The sequence below is a fragment of the Macrobrachium nipponense genome, chromosome 15, assembly GCF_015104395.2.
Source record: "Macrobrachium nipponense isolate FS-2020 chromosome 15, ASM1510439v2, whole genome shotgun sequence".
Taxonomy (NCBI): domain Eukaryota; kingdom Metazoa; phylum Arthropoda; class Malacostraca; order Decapoda; family Palaemonidae; genus Macrobrachium; species Macrobrachium nipponense.
The window spans coordinates 18,223,147-18,238,988 of NC_087208.1; positions in this window are offsets into that span (position 1 = coordinate 18,223,147).

Sequence of the window (15,842 nt, forward strand, 5' to 3'; positions counted from 1 at the left end):
ATAAGGTGTGGAGATAACACACCTTTTGTTGCTAACGTAATAGCTTCTACATAGTCCTTTGATTTCTCAATAAAATGTGATATTTTGATACGGATATGATCTATTTTCGAACTATAATAAGCTAACGTAGCCAGCAAGTGTTGAACTTCCATAATCTGATCGATATTACTAGAATGTTCGTTCACCAAACTCATTATTTGATTGATTGAGGAAAACTGGCTGCGAAGTTCGGACAAAGCTAATTCGGTTTTGTGTTGCAAAAACTCAATTCTTTTATTTTGATTATTTATCTTAAGGCAATTTGAAATTCCTAAGCCAAGACTCGCAACAGATCCTAAAATATTTAGTCCAGCCAAAATAAGCGGGTTGCGACGTTCGAGAGTATTGTGCCGCACAGACCACATCAGCAAGTCCCGAGCAAGTTCCTCTGCCTCAGCGGTTTTACTTTGCACATCGTAAGATAACATTTCCGCGACGCTTAGAGTTTGAGCTAGCGAAATCTCTGAGTTAGCATGAAAATGACGTTGGTGCATGTCCCTCAACGAAACAGCAACCTCAACAGGTCATTCTTTAGGTTAAGGACGTCATCTTCAGGCAAAAAGATAGCTTGCATATCCACTTCTATGACTATATTACTCGATACAATAAAAATGTCCTGGGTTCTTTCGATAATCGAGGCATGATTAAACTTCTATTTCTTTCGTCTTAGCGCTCTTTCCATACAACAAAGATGTCTGAACACACAATATCACTCCTAACAATAACAGATTCATTTTGGAAACCTGCAATGAGTAAAATATAGTAATAAAACTCATGTTAAAGAATATGTTTACATACAAATATGATATATATATATATATATATATATATATATATATATATATATATATATATATATATATATATATATATATATATATATATATAAATTATTATACAAGTTTCATAAATACAACCATTTTTTCCCTCACTCCCTCTACCTTTCTTTAGATTCTGATATGTGCCAATGGAACTATTCTCATATCAGTGGGTTGGGATACATTTTGAACCCTAAATCTATTGGCCGTTAATGTTTCTAAAATGTTAAACGGGCCTTCAAACTTAGGTGTCAGTTTGTAATTTAGACCTTTACGTACGTATACTTGTATGTATACCTTATCGCCCACGCATATGTTCTAGTTGGCTTAGCTATTTTATCATGATTTCTTTTCATTATAATTTGTGCTTCTTCTAGATTCTTACGAAGTATATTATATCGACTTATGCTTGCATCCATCACATCCTTTAGAGGATTTGATAAATTAATTGTAGGCGTTAATACACGGAAAGGTGTTCTAGCTGGGATACCGTACAGTGCCTCGTGCGGTGTCATTTTAATAGACACATGATATGAGTGATTAAGTGTTGCTTAGTACCGGCAAGGTATGGCAATGTCCCAGTTGGGGTCTGCCCCCCCTAAGGTGACCCTTAAAATGTTTAAAAAACCTTACGATTTGCCCTTTCCACTAGCCCATTAGACTCTGGGTGATAGATCATGGTATTGATTTTCTTTATGCAAAGGAATTCGCACAAGGAGTTAAGGAAATGATTATTGAACTCCCCGCCAGAGTCAGATATGATTGTGTGTGGAATTCCATGTTTACAAATGTAGCACTCGTAAAACTTTCTAGCGCTATCAGTTCTGTATATCGAGTCAAGGCATCTATGATTACTAGGAGGTGCTTATTTCCTCTGTCTGACTCGTAAAACCCTGTTAATAAATCTAAGTGTACTCTTTCAAAGGGTTGATTTGGCACGTGGTAAGCCCCTAGCTGACAGGTGTCTTCGTGTGCCCTTTGTATTCTTGACAAGTGCGACAATTTACTATGTGCTTTTTTATATCTGTAAGCATCGTAGCCCTATGCCAATAAAATAAAGATTTGGCTTTCTGTGACATTATGGAAAAACCCGGGTGTCCATGCAGTGGATTTTCATGCAACCATTTTAAGACAGTGGGTATGAGTGAGAAAGGTACCACCACCTGGTTGTTATTCAACTGTGGTGTGTTGCGGGTTTTCCTCGTCACGGATCTACACAGGATATTATCTTTGATTATATAATTCTGCTGCTTATACTTTATATATTCCTTTTCCTTCGGTTTATTTCCGTTTAACGGCAATTTTGAATGTTGTGTTTTTTCTATTTGCTGATCTTTTCTTTGTTCCGTCTGTAATAGTTCAGCACTCCAGCCAGATCTTCCTGTTCAGATATATTTTTAACAATGGGCGTGGAGGTTGAGATATCTATTAATTTAGCTAATGGCTCGGTACAAGATGAAGAGGGGTTGCGTGATAATGCGTCAGCAATGATATTTGCTTTCCCAGGTAAATACCCGATCCTCGCGCCAAAGTCTTGGATGATCATGTGCCACCGAGCTCGCTTAGGGCTGTGACTAAAGCCTTTAAGAATCGGTTAGGGGCTTATGTCAGTGAGAACCTTGACGGGATAACCGTATATTATGAACTTAAAATGCACTAGTGAATTAACAATAGCGAGCCCTTCCTTGTCTATTACTGCATATTTTACTTCGGAAGGTCTCAGTTTACGGTTGAATAAAAAAAGCTATAGGGAAAAACTGTTTATCATATTGTTGAAGCAATACCCCACCTACTCCTAGGTCTGAGGCGTCTGTTGCTATAAAGAATTCCTTACCGAAGTCAGGAAATTTCAAGATAGGAGAACTACACAGTTCAACTTTCAATTTATTGAACGCCTGTTGATGATTTTCAGACCATATGAAATCTACGCCCTTTTTTATAAGATCGGTTAGGGGAGGGGAGCGGCTATGATGGAGTAGTTCAAATGAACCTCCTGTAATACCCGCTACACCCTAGAAATTGCTGTATTCCCTTGACGGTTTTAGGTATCGGAAAGTTACGGATAGCTGATACCTTATCATGGACTACTTTAAGACCTTGACTAGACACCGTGAAACCTAAATAGACTAGTTCTGTTTTAAAAAATTCACACTTACTTATCTTTACCCTTAGGTTATGCTGCCTTAGTCTTTGTAGCACTAACTCTAATTTGCGTAGATGTTCTTCTAAGGTATTAGAAAAGATTACTAGGTCGTCCATATAGGCATGTAGGATATCTCCTAACAAGTCTCCAAACACAATGTTTATCATTCTAGTAAAAGTTATAGGAGCACAACGTAAACCAAAAGGCATACGCAAAAATTCATAAGGTCCCCGTGGCTTTGTGCTGAAAGGCAGTGTATGGATTTTTCTTTCTTCCAAACGGAATCTGATGGAAGCCTTTTAGTAAGTCCAAACTGGTAAAATATTTGTTCTGACCTAGTAGAGATAGAATATCGTCAGTACATGGCACTGGGAATCGGTCAGGGATTGTTTCCTCATTTAAGCGACGAAAATCGACGCATATCCGCCAAGTTCTATCTTTTTTCGGTACTACTATTAACGGAAAATTATAAGGGCTGTTTGATTTCCTAATGACTCCTTCTTTTAGCATTTTACCTACTTCCTCAGTTATCTCATTCTGAAATTTCATAGGAAGTCTGTACGAAGGTACATAGATTACTTTCTGCTTGTCCTTTAGCCTTATTTGATGCTCGATGACATCCGTTTTTCCTAAGGTTCCATCCATAGTGGAAAAAACATCATGATATTCAGTTAAAAGATTAAAAAATTTCTGCTGAATTTCTTCTTCTTGCATGTCCTTATTGATTTTGTTCTTTATAGATTGCAAAAGGGATTCATCCGCAACTGATTGAGCGTGATTGATCTCAGCTACGGTAAGAATGCGATGTTTATAAACTTCCACATCCAAGATATGTTGATTTTTGTGGATTACTAAAGTGGTATTCAAATGATTTACAGACTTCGATGTTACATTGTTGTTGTGAGCCGACTGTATAAATGGCTTGTGTGACGGATAATCCGTGTGTTTTCAGAGTGTCGGAAAGGATTAACATTTCAGATCCCGGCAAGGTTTTCTTTACACGCACTAATATGTTCGAAGTTACGTTCGGCTCAAGAGTTTGCGTGCAAGCTGATATTACGGGCGAGCGAGAATTCTGTTGGGTCGTATGGATTATTTCTTGGTTTATGAGAAGTGATTGGTTCTTCGATATATGTTACTACTCTGTCTGTCTCCTTATTATCTAAAACTGATTTTAGGGTATTAGAAGACTTATAGAATTTTCCTTTGATATACACGCCGTGTTTTGCAAGGGCTAAGGTAATATTTTGAGTGCCCATAGACGGGTATCCGATAATTACTGCGGGATACATATTAATGTTTTGTACAACGATAAAGGTATCGGAAAACGTGCGCTTACCGACCTTGTACTGAACATGAGTTACTCCTTCCACATTTAATTCATTATTTCCTATACCCGAGAGTCTTACTCCGGACTTCTCTATAGGGAAGTTTGAAAAGAGTAAATGATGAGTCCTCAAATCCATGATATTGCGTGGACTACCAGAATCAAAGAACAAAGTAAATGACTTATGGTCCAAATTTACTGCATGTAAGGTTGGTCGTAACTCGTCTTGACTTATAATTGCGTGGATTTGTTGCAAATCTACGGGAACCTGCACAGATTTTTTGGATTCGGCCGTGTGTTTCATAGGAAAATCGATTGCCTCACAATGATCTGATAAATGATTAAACTGATTATTTGATACAAAAGATGTTGATATGGATGACCCAACATCGTCCTTTCCCCCCTTGGAGCTAACTACGTGGTATTTGCTTTGTTTAGCACTCCTTGAAAATTCGCTTGACCTTGCAAGTTCTGGCTAGACGGCCCAGGAACAGAGGTACCTGAAGCACGATTTGTTTGTTTCTGCTCTTGAGCAGCATTTCCGTTTGCTTGTTTCTTTTTATAGTACTGAGGACCCTTCTTTTTGTTTGCATTGGCAACTGTTTGCGTGTTTGTAGGATTCTGCTGTTGATTCCGCGAGAAGCAACGATTATATGAATGAGTGGAACTATTATGTATTGAACAAAAACGCGTTCGACAGTCTGAAATCATGTGACCTGGTCGTTTACAGTTATAACAAACCATCCCTGCAGCTTGATTATTATTATGTACCACGTTTACTTGTTGTGGCTTATTCTCATTTTTTGCAAAAACTTGAGTAAGCGAGGGATCAAGGTCAGTACATTTAGACATGTGTTTTTTTATTTGTTTATACACATCTAATTCCGTACTTTCGGGCTGCAGCTTTTTGTCAAAACACCGCACTAAAGCTTCAGGCAACATGGCTGTAATGGTCATGAGGTATATGAGACGGATAAAATCTTTCACGGCGATTCTGGCACTCGTAACCCACCCGGAGTTACTTAAACTATCTTGATATTCATTTAGCCGGTCGGCAATTAGCGCCGCCCTCTAGACAACATTAAGCTGAGTCATAGAGGCTTGGTTAAGGATATTTCTTAATGCCAATACTACATCTAAAGCCTCTTCACCCCCATACACGGCACGTAACCTAATTTTGAACACGTCCCATGTAGCCGCCTCTTGGAAAGAAACACCTCTTAGATATGCACTTGCGTCTCCTTTAGCAAAGTCTATGAAGCTTTTGGCTTCCTGTAATTGTACAGCTGGGTCTGTGATGCTTTTTGCATTTAAATGAGCGTCTACAGATGAGATCCATGCCTCAACATTTTGAGGCAGGAACCCATTGACCCGACCTTGAAAAGGGACAATTGCTGACCTCGCACTTACGAGCGTCACAACATTCGGGTTGCCAGCCGCAGTAGTTGCCGCAGTAGTTGCCATGTTCACTTTTACTTTTTTCTTATCACTCCTATTCCTTGCGGTCCTATCAAAATATCTATAAGAATACACTCGACCACTACGTAAACGCATATGCAATATACTGTATAAATGTGTTGCAAGTAATAGGAAAACCCCACAAAAAAGATAATATAAGTACAGATAATTTGATAAAGATCGGAGAATTCCTGCAAGAAAACGATTAGCAACAACGAGAAAAAAAAAGTCTGCGGGCGAGAACTCGTAGTTGAAGATTGATTCCTGTAATGAATGAAGATTAAGACTATATAACTCACCCCCAGAATACTGGACGATCGACTCCTGATGAACAACACTTCACTGAGAAAAAACCTGAATAGATAAAATTCTACTTAGCTCTGGTTTATATGGGGAAGAATTGTTGACATCCAATGATGTCACAGTTTCTCTTCCTCTCGCGTCGGAAGTCGTGATGATGTCACAGTCTCCTCCCGTCCTCGCGTTGCGTGAAGTAGCCCAAGTCTTGATGACTTCACAGCCTCCCTCTTCTCGCATTGCTTCCTCTTGGCCTACTCTGCACGTACTTGCTTGTTATCGCGCGTTGTTTCCTTTATTTGTTTCTTCTTTCTGTTGATGTTCGATGCTGCTCCGCGTCCGGTTTTGATTCTTGGAGTCATGTGATAACAGTCACTCAAACGTCGATGTTGATGCTTGTATGCTTCTCGATGAAGGACATATCTTCGTCTTCATAGAATGTTTACAGTTGCGTTGATTGAAGATCCCGTTTCCTCAGTTTATTATTGACTTAAAGCTGGAAGTTGATGTTTCAAGTTCTTCGGTCGGCTGATATGGTTCTTGTTAATGTTATTCTTCTTGGGTTCTGCCACCATTGTAGTTCGTTTCGCTTTTGCGAGAGACTGGTTGTCTCTTCTTACGACTGTCATTCGTAAGCATTCTGGTTCCTTCTTTCTCCTATGTGATATCTTAGTAGAGGGGTTCTTCTTAAAATAAAGGAGATGATTCAAACGGATAAGTTGATATCAGTAGAACAACTTTATTTCTGAACTCCATAACAAGAGAGACAGTTCGGTCGTGAGACCGTTCCGTTTTATCGCTAGAAATGAACTGAAGTATTAGAGCATCACGTTGATAGCGAAACATTAGCTATCTCAGCGATTCAGATAAAAAACATACGTAGTTCGCCGGCTCGGAAGTTACAAGTTTCCGGCGCAGGTTAACAGGTCAAACGCTTCCCATGGAAGGTGTTATGAATAATTGACAGAAGTGCAAAACGATGATGTTTTCAAACAAACTTAAACCAGGCTACTGCAGGCATCGCATAGCGTGATCTAGATTTGCCTTGGTCACGTAGGACCCTCCTAATTCGCCAATGACCCCACAGGTCATGGATTCTATTTACAGATATATATAATTATCTGTTCAAATAATGTTATTTATTACATATAGAATAAGGGAGAGAGGTACAGTCACTTTGGTCGCGGGGGTAGTTGTGGGGTATTTCCGTGACAGGCCTGGAGGCCAGGGTGGGAGCGGTCAAGGCAAGTACTACCTTGGGAACAACTTAAGTACCTTGGGTCGAAGGGATTAGGTCTGTAAGTGTCAGATGTCCTTTTCACACTGTTATCTTGCATACGTTTGGTGTTCTTTTGAATTCTTATAGGTCACTGTACTACACATACAAAATCGTGGATTGATAATGTTTGGCTCTCTAATATAAAATCCCCTCAGATGCTGAAGCCTTGCCGAGGATGGGGATCTTAGGGTTCAGCAGCTGGGCCCTGATGCCTGGTGGGAACTACTTTCTCGCTGGGCCTCGGTGCCCAGCTGTTGATCCTACTAAATAAGTCAGCCCTTTTCCTTTCACTAAAACTTTTCATCCTTCTGCTTCCTCCCCCTATCAGGTACAGATTTTATGTTGATGACTTTTGGATTGGTTTTGGACATGATTTGGACTTGTTCATTGGATTTGATGGAGGGTGAGGATGGTTGGCATGCCACCTCACCCTTAGAACTCGAGTACCTAACATGGTCGAGCGAGGGGAAAGTTTAGATGTCAAACCCTGCTCTTAGTGCTGGGTTTGATCTCGACGGACATCATGACGCCTTAAGCACTGAGGGTGGGGTGTATATCTGGGTGGTACCCCTAGGGCAGCCCTGTATGGGATATAACTGTCCTCTAAATGTGGCTCCATGGTGGGTGGGGGCTACTTGGACGAATCATCAATTCTACGTCTTATGGAGACATTAAAACCTTCTGTTGACGACTTAGGCAAGGATAAGGACAAGGAAAATTCTGGTAATTCCTCCATTGTGACTTTGGAGCCCTTTTCAAATGAGCTCCTTGTTACAAACATTTTGTATGTAAAACCAGTCCCTTTAGACTGGAATTATGAAACCCTATTTAATGAATTTTGTAAATTTGGGAACGTAAAAGAATTACGGATAGACTTGGCAAAAATTATGGTTTTTTTGAATTTTGGATATTTTTCAACAACGAATCGGAAGCTCACAGAGCCTACAGAGAGTTTAGGTCAGATTCTATGAGTGTTGGACTTGTAGAGGCAGAAGAGGTCCCTAGGTATCTTGAGATATATAGACCACCAACTGAAACTAAAGATTCTAGTAAAATAAGTAAAACCTCCAGATCACCAGACCCAGCTAAGTGGTTGATTATTACAACACATGGTGAGAGAGGCAACCTCTTCAAGGTGAAAAGGTTGTTAAGCCAGAAGATCAGTAATGTTGGGAGTCCAGAAGTAACTCGCTTTGGGCGTAATAGTTTTTTAGTTCATGCCAAGACCAATGTTCAATCAGTAATGCTCCTAAATTTAAAGCTTGATCCCGAAGGTATGATAAAAGAGGTAAAACCTCACTATAATTTTAGTTATGCAAAGGGTGTCATCTTCAATGAAGATTTACATGTAATGGATGAAGAGGAAATTTTGGAGATGTGTCCAGATGTGGTTTGGAAGGTTTTCAAAGTGCCCCGCTCGTCTATGATTATTTTAACATTTGTAAGTCCTTTTTTGCCATCTGAAATTGTTCTTGACAATGCAATTATGAAAGTTCTTCCTCATAGACCGAGAGAGCTCCAGTGCTTTAAATGTTTTGGTTTTGGACACTCCTCTAATGTTTGCACCAGGAGTAAACTTTGTGAATCGTGTGGCAAGCCTGAGCATGAGGAATGTTCTGGACCGGTAATTTGTGTGAACTGTAAGGCTGAACATCGGAGCCCCTCGAGATAAAAAGAAATTCAAGTGCATTCAAAAAAGAACAGGAGGCATTACTTAAATCTATTGCTGAACACATCAGTGTGGGACAGGCCAAGAAGCTGTTGGGAAGGAAAACTTATTCAGATGCCTTGAAGGCACAACAGTCGGATATTGCTACTTCTGGTGCCCCTTCAGGTGGTGCTCCCAGGGGACCCCATAATGGGGTTTCCCACGCCCCCTCTGGTGGGGCTCCCCGTGCCCCCCCCCGTTGGGGCTCCCCCACTCCCCCCTGGTGGGGTTTCCCCCGTGCCCCCCTCCCCTGGTGGGGCTCCCCTTGCCCCCCCTGGTGGGGTTTCCCACACCCCCTCTGGCGGGGCTCCTCATGTTGCAGAGACTCTGGTCAAGCCAGGGGACCCTGTTGGTTCAAGGGTTCAAGCCAGATCTCAATATTTTGACGACTTCTCTCTGACAGGGACATTGCCTGACATTGAGCCCTCACCTGATCCTGTCATTACAGTGCACCGTGGAGATGACGGTGAGGAGATGGAGGCCCTCTTTATTCGTCAGAAGAGGGCCCTTTCTCCCTCTTCGCCTCATTCTCGGTCACTCGGCCATCATAGGAAAAATAAAAGCAAAACTGGAAGGGCAAGTGAAGGCCCATCATCTAAAGATCTATAACACCTAGATCTAGATCAAGTAGTACTGATAAAACTGATAAGATCTCTCTCACCAGGACACAGATTCCTAAATTGGTAGAAAATTTTAAGATCCCATCCTCTAAATAATGGCTCTCATAGAGAGCAAGTTCGGGTTCTGTTTAAGGAACATAATCTATCTGCGATGTGTCTACAAGAGACAAAGTTGGGAGAACACACTCCCAACGTATGTTTTAATTATTCATTTCATAGGTCTCTCCACCCCTGATAGGTGTAAGTGCTCAGGGAGGCACAGGCATCATAATCGGTAAGTCTGTTAATCACAGAGTTGTTCAATTGAACACTGTGTTGCAGGCTTGTGCAGCTCAAATTTTCAATTATAAGTGGATCACAATTTGTTCTCTCTACCTTGATCCATCATTGGAAAATAGATTGCAGGATGTGCAGGGTAATCCCCGTCAGCTAGAATTAACCGATCTACAGACGTTGATAGACCAGCTTCCTAAACCCTTCATTCTGATGGGGGATTTTAATGCCAAGCACACCCTTTGGGGAGAGCCAAACTGCGACCGTTGGGTTTTAACAATAGAACAGCTGCTTGACTTAAATGACATCACTTTAATGAATGATGGTTCCCCTACAAGACATGATGTTTTTCATAATACTGACTCAGCCATTGACCTCACCATCTGCTCTTCGTCTTTGAGGTTAGATTACCAGTGGGTAGTAGACCAGAATGATCATGGCAGTGATCATTGGCCCATTCACTTAAAGTTTATGAAAAATATTCCATCTCCACGTTTACCAAAATGGAAGGTAGGGGAGGCTGACTGGAGATTATTCAAAAAATCTACTGAAGTTGATCAAGAGATAAATGATTTTCAGAGCCCAACATCTGCTTATGAGTATTTAATCAGTATATTGCTGTGTGGTGCCATGCTGTCTATTCCTCGAACTTCTGGTAAACCTCGGCGTCCTCTAGTACCTTGGTGGAGTGATGCATGCGCCTTGAGCCGAAAGATCACAAGAACTTGCTACAAGAGATATCGTAGATATCATTGCTTGGAAATAAAATTATCTATAAAAGAGCTCTTGCTAAGCAAAAGAAAACATTTAAGCAAGCAAAGAGGGAATCGTTTATCAGATATATAAGTGAATTAAAATATGATTCCCCTATGTCATTAGTCTGGAACAGAATCCGAAAGCTGCAAGGGAAATTTTCTCCATCTCCCTTGCTTATATTGAAAATTGATGGCTTCCTCATATCTGATTCTGAAGAAATTGCAGAAACCTTTGGTAGGCATTTCTCCAATGTATCTAGTGCCCTACATTACTATCCTGCATTCAGGAATATTAGGGACGGTACCACGGTTGTTCCTCCTGTTAGTTTAAATTCAGAGTTGTATAATCTTCCTTTCACCATGAAAGAATTGGATTATGCAATCTCGTTATCTTCTCCAACATCTCCTGGGGAAGATTATATACTGTACTCAATGATTTTTAATTTGCCTAGAAGTACAAAACAATTTCTTTTAGACATTTTAAACAGTTTTTGGCTTTCAGGAACTTCACCAGAGTCTTGGAAGATATCGATTATTGTACCTGTTTTAAAACCTTTTAAAGATTCCTTCCTTCCAAAGAACTATTGGCCAATTGCTCTAACTAGTTGTGTTAGCAAGATTTATGAGAGGATGGTCAATGCTCGACTTGTGTGGTATTTGGATTCAAAGAATCTTTTATCTAATCGGCAGTTTGGCTTTGGGAAAAATAGAAGTACTTCTGACCCTTTGAGTTCCTTACTCGGGAGATACAGAATGCTTTTGCTGTGCAAAACCAGACTGTTGCAGTGTTCTTTGATCTAGAAAAAGCCTACGACACTACCTGGCGAGGGGGTATCCTTTTGCAACTTGTAGAGTGGGGTGTTATGGGTAATTTGTTCTATTGTCTTAAAGATTTTTTGTCAGAACGTTACCTGAAAGTAAGAGTGGGCTCTTACATTTCTTCTGCTTACCCTCAAGAAGAAGGGTTACCTCAGAGAAGCGTCCTTAGTCCAACACTCTTTATGTAGCTGTCAACGGCCTACTAGAACAAGTTCCTGTCGGGGTGCATGGTCTGGCCTTTGCTGATGATTATGCAATAATCTGTAGCAAGTCTACAGCTGTCTAAGCTTGTCAAAAGATCCAGACTGCTATTAATGCTTCAACATTATGGGCCAGTGCTAAAGGGTTCAAATTTTCACCAGAAAAAACTAAAGCTATACGATTTTGCCGATTAAGAAGAGTGGAAGAGATCCCTACGCTGTTTTTAAATGATTCGATTTTACCTTATGAAGATAGCATTAAGTATCTAGGTGTTACATTTGATAAGAAATTAACTTTTATTCAACATGTTAATGAAGTTGTATGTTACGTGAAGCTTCGTCTTAATATTTTTAAAGTTGTGTCTAATTTTAATTGGGGGGCAGATCGAATTACCCTTTTGAGGATGTACCAGGTTTTATGCCTAAGCAAAATTTATTATGGTTGCCAAGTTTATGGTTGTGCATGAAAGACAACACTGCAGAAATTAGATGTTGTCCATAATTTGGCTTTACGTATTTGTACGGGAGCTTATAGAACTTCTCCAGTAGAAAGCCCATATGTTGAGTCAGGTTTTCCCACACTATTTATCCGTAGGGATGAATTAGGCTTGAGAGTCATATCAAAGAGAGAACCAACTAATAGAGCCCCAAATAGACCTAGACTGCCAAAGCCGCTTGAAGTTCAACTAGAAAGCTCTGCCAGGGAGGTGGGATTACTACCCCGTGCAGTAGCTGAAATTTCTCTCTCAAAGTTTCCTCCTTGGAATAGGCCACGCTTAGAAATCTGCCCAATTAGGGACAGCAGGAGCAACAGTTCTGGTGATCAGTTGAGGGCAAGTTTCTTGGATCATGCTTTTGAACATGGTGATTCTCATCATATATATACTGATGGCTCGAAGGGTTCTGATGGTGTTGGTTGCTCTGTAGTGACTAGTGATGATATCATTAAAAAGAAGCTTCCATCTAATTCCTCTGTTTTTACAGCTTTTTGACTGCTCTTAATTATATTTTTTATAGTTCTTGTACTAACAAGGTTTTTACCATTTTTACCGACTCTTTGAGTGTTTTATCTTCTCTCAAAAGCCTAGTTTCTTGCCACCCTTTAGTGCAAGAAGTACAAGATTGGTTTTATCTTTTAATTAATAGAAGAGGATTTTCTATTAGGTTTTGTTGGGCTCCGTCCCATGTTGAAATTGTTGGGAATGAGCGAGCCGACGCTGCTGCTAAGGCTGCAACTAGGCTTAGGCACATTTCCAACATGGGCGTCCCTGTTTCCGATTTTAAAAGTACCATTCGATTTTATTGTAGAGACCAGTGGGAGGCCCACTGGTCTACTTTAGATAATAATCTTAAATTAAAGTCGATTAGGCCTTCTGTTCATCCTTGGCCTCATAGCCGGATGGATAGAAGGTCTGAGATAGTTTTAGCTAGATTACGTATTGGCCACACTAAAAATACTCACGGGTATCTAATGACGAGTGGAGCGGATAGGCAGGTTCCTCGCTGTTCCACCTGTCATGTGGATTTCACTGTGGTGCATATTTTGGTGGAGTGCCCTCATTTTGAAAACAAACGTAGAGCTTGTTTGCTGGCAAATATGACTCTTGCCGATATTTTAGGTGAATGTGCTCAGGCAGAGCAAATTATGACATTTTAAAAAAATATTGGTCTTTTTTATGAATTGTAATTTTCTCTTAATTGTTTTAGGTTTCGTGTTTGGTTTTTATGAATGAATGATTTGTATGTTAGATCGGTTGTGTGTATGTTTGTTTGTGCGACAGTGACTTTTTTTATTCTTAAGATATATATGCACTGAAAGGCCCCTCGGCTCCGGCGCTTGGCTATGTGCCAAAAATTTTATAATCTAATCTAATCTAATATAAAATAGAAACCTTAAATTAATATGCTTGACAGGACTTAAAAAAATATTCAATTAGCATTTGACCTGGCATTTATTTACAAAGGCTTATTTATAATTTTACAATACATTATTTAATAAACTAACATAGATAGACATAGATAACACATAACAGTATCTGGCTTCATAATGGTAATGAAAAATACTTAGTAAAAGTGGAAAAAACAAAAATTCTTTAAATTTTCATAGCATTATTTAGTTAATTTATGGATTTTTTTTTTTGCCTACTTGATAAAATTTGGGCATTCAGAGCTCTCATCCTAAAACACATCCGACATCTGACAAAAAACAATATTACTTTAAAAGGCAAGGATACACAATTTTCAATATGGCGTGCCAAGTCGCATAATACTCCATTGCCTGGTCTCATTGTATTTTCTCCATTGTATGTTTGAAAAAATTTTTCCATTACCTTTCATTTTTCAAAAAACTCAGCACTTGGTTCTATTAATTTATCATCATGTCGCTCTACTGCACTAATCCAGGTACCTTTCACTTTTTTAAGTTTACATCCTAAGAACTGATAATCTGGAAATTTAGATGCCACATAACCTCCAACATATCGAAGGCCCTCTTCGTCTGCAACATTCTCTAAAGTTCTTTCATGAAATTCATTTTCAAACTTTTCTGAGTCTTTTTCTGGCATCTTTTCATCTTCAGTAGAGCCAAACACCACTGCAGAAATCATAAGCTCTCTTTCAAGATCAGTTTAATTTGAATCATTATTTTCACAACTTTTCTCTTGACTGAACATTCCTTCTGACATATTTGAAGAATCGTATTCCTTCATCGAGTTACAATTTTTTTCCAGTTATAAAGTTTATTTTGCCAAGTAAATATGACCTCATTCTGTGTTTGACTTCAAATGGCGTACGATGATCATAAGTTGCACCCATTTGTCTAAGACAGCCAAACATGTTTTCCAGTCCATCTTGGTTAAGTCTGGAGGTAATTATGTATGACACATCATATTTACTTTTCAACATATCATGCAACCTTGGCAAGGATTTACATGACACAATAAGTCCCTTTTGGAACAATGGATCTTATTACTTTTGCAAACTCGCATTGTTTCAGCAGTACACTTCATATTGTCAAGGATTTATTCTGTTCCGTCAGTTGCATCCCATAAGCATGTCTAGATTTTTTTTCTGTCATAAGATACCCTTGAATTGAATACATCAAACCAGGAGTCGGCAAGCTTTATAAAGTCCCTTGTACTTTCCCAGGACATGCTCTTCAAAAGTCCCTGACTTCCATAAAAATCTAAAGCTTTAGATGTTGTTTCCGAAAGAAGCTGCACTGCTTTCCTCACATTCATACGTCTGAATTTCATTGCTGGTGTTCGCGAACCAAGAAGTTCCTGCTGGAGGTCTCTTTTATATGCATTTTCTTCAAAATGTTTACTGCATTTGCGATGAGTAGTAGGGTTAAAGTTGTCCTTTCTCTTACAATGATGAACCCATTTCCGTTTTGTTTCCTCATCACGAGGGAATCGGAAAGAGGATACCTCCTTTTTTCTACTATTTGAATAACAACCAAACACGGCGCAGTTGTTTGGCATTATATAATCTAAATTAAATAATAATTTAGATTATATAAAAAATCAAAACTAAAATTTTATTCGAAGAATGTAAAAATAAATCAATATAGAGATGACTGAAGTGACCTGTGATATACATTTGAATGAAACGGCAGCTGAGTGACTTCTCGCTCTGACCTGGCCTCCAGGTGGCGCGGCTCTTCGGGGGATAAGCCGCAACCCCACACAAATGACACAAATGACTCTACCTGACCATTCTAAATACCTTGGCCCAGCTACTGGGCTCTCGTCTTCGAGAGAAATGTCTACTGGCACCAGCAACAACATTCTATTGGTATTGGGACCGCGAAAGAGAATTTAGAAAATTCTTCACGTTTGATGAAGCATCTTCATTGGTCTACTGCAACAATATTGCTGACCTGATTGAATTACTCGTATAATTAAAGCTATAAGAAATAATAGTAGATAGGGTAGCGTAAAAACAGAGGGAGAGAGAGAGAGAGAGAGAGAGAGAGAGAGAGAGAGAGAGAGAGAGAGAGAGAGTAATCAAAGTACAGTGAAAATAACGAGAAAGAGGAAGAGAGAGAGAGAGAACTGAGCTTTGGTGTGTGAGCCAGAATTTGATCAACAAAACCTTAGTCACAG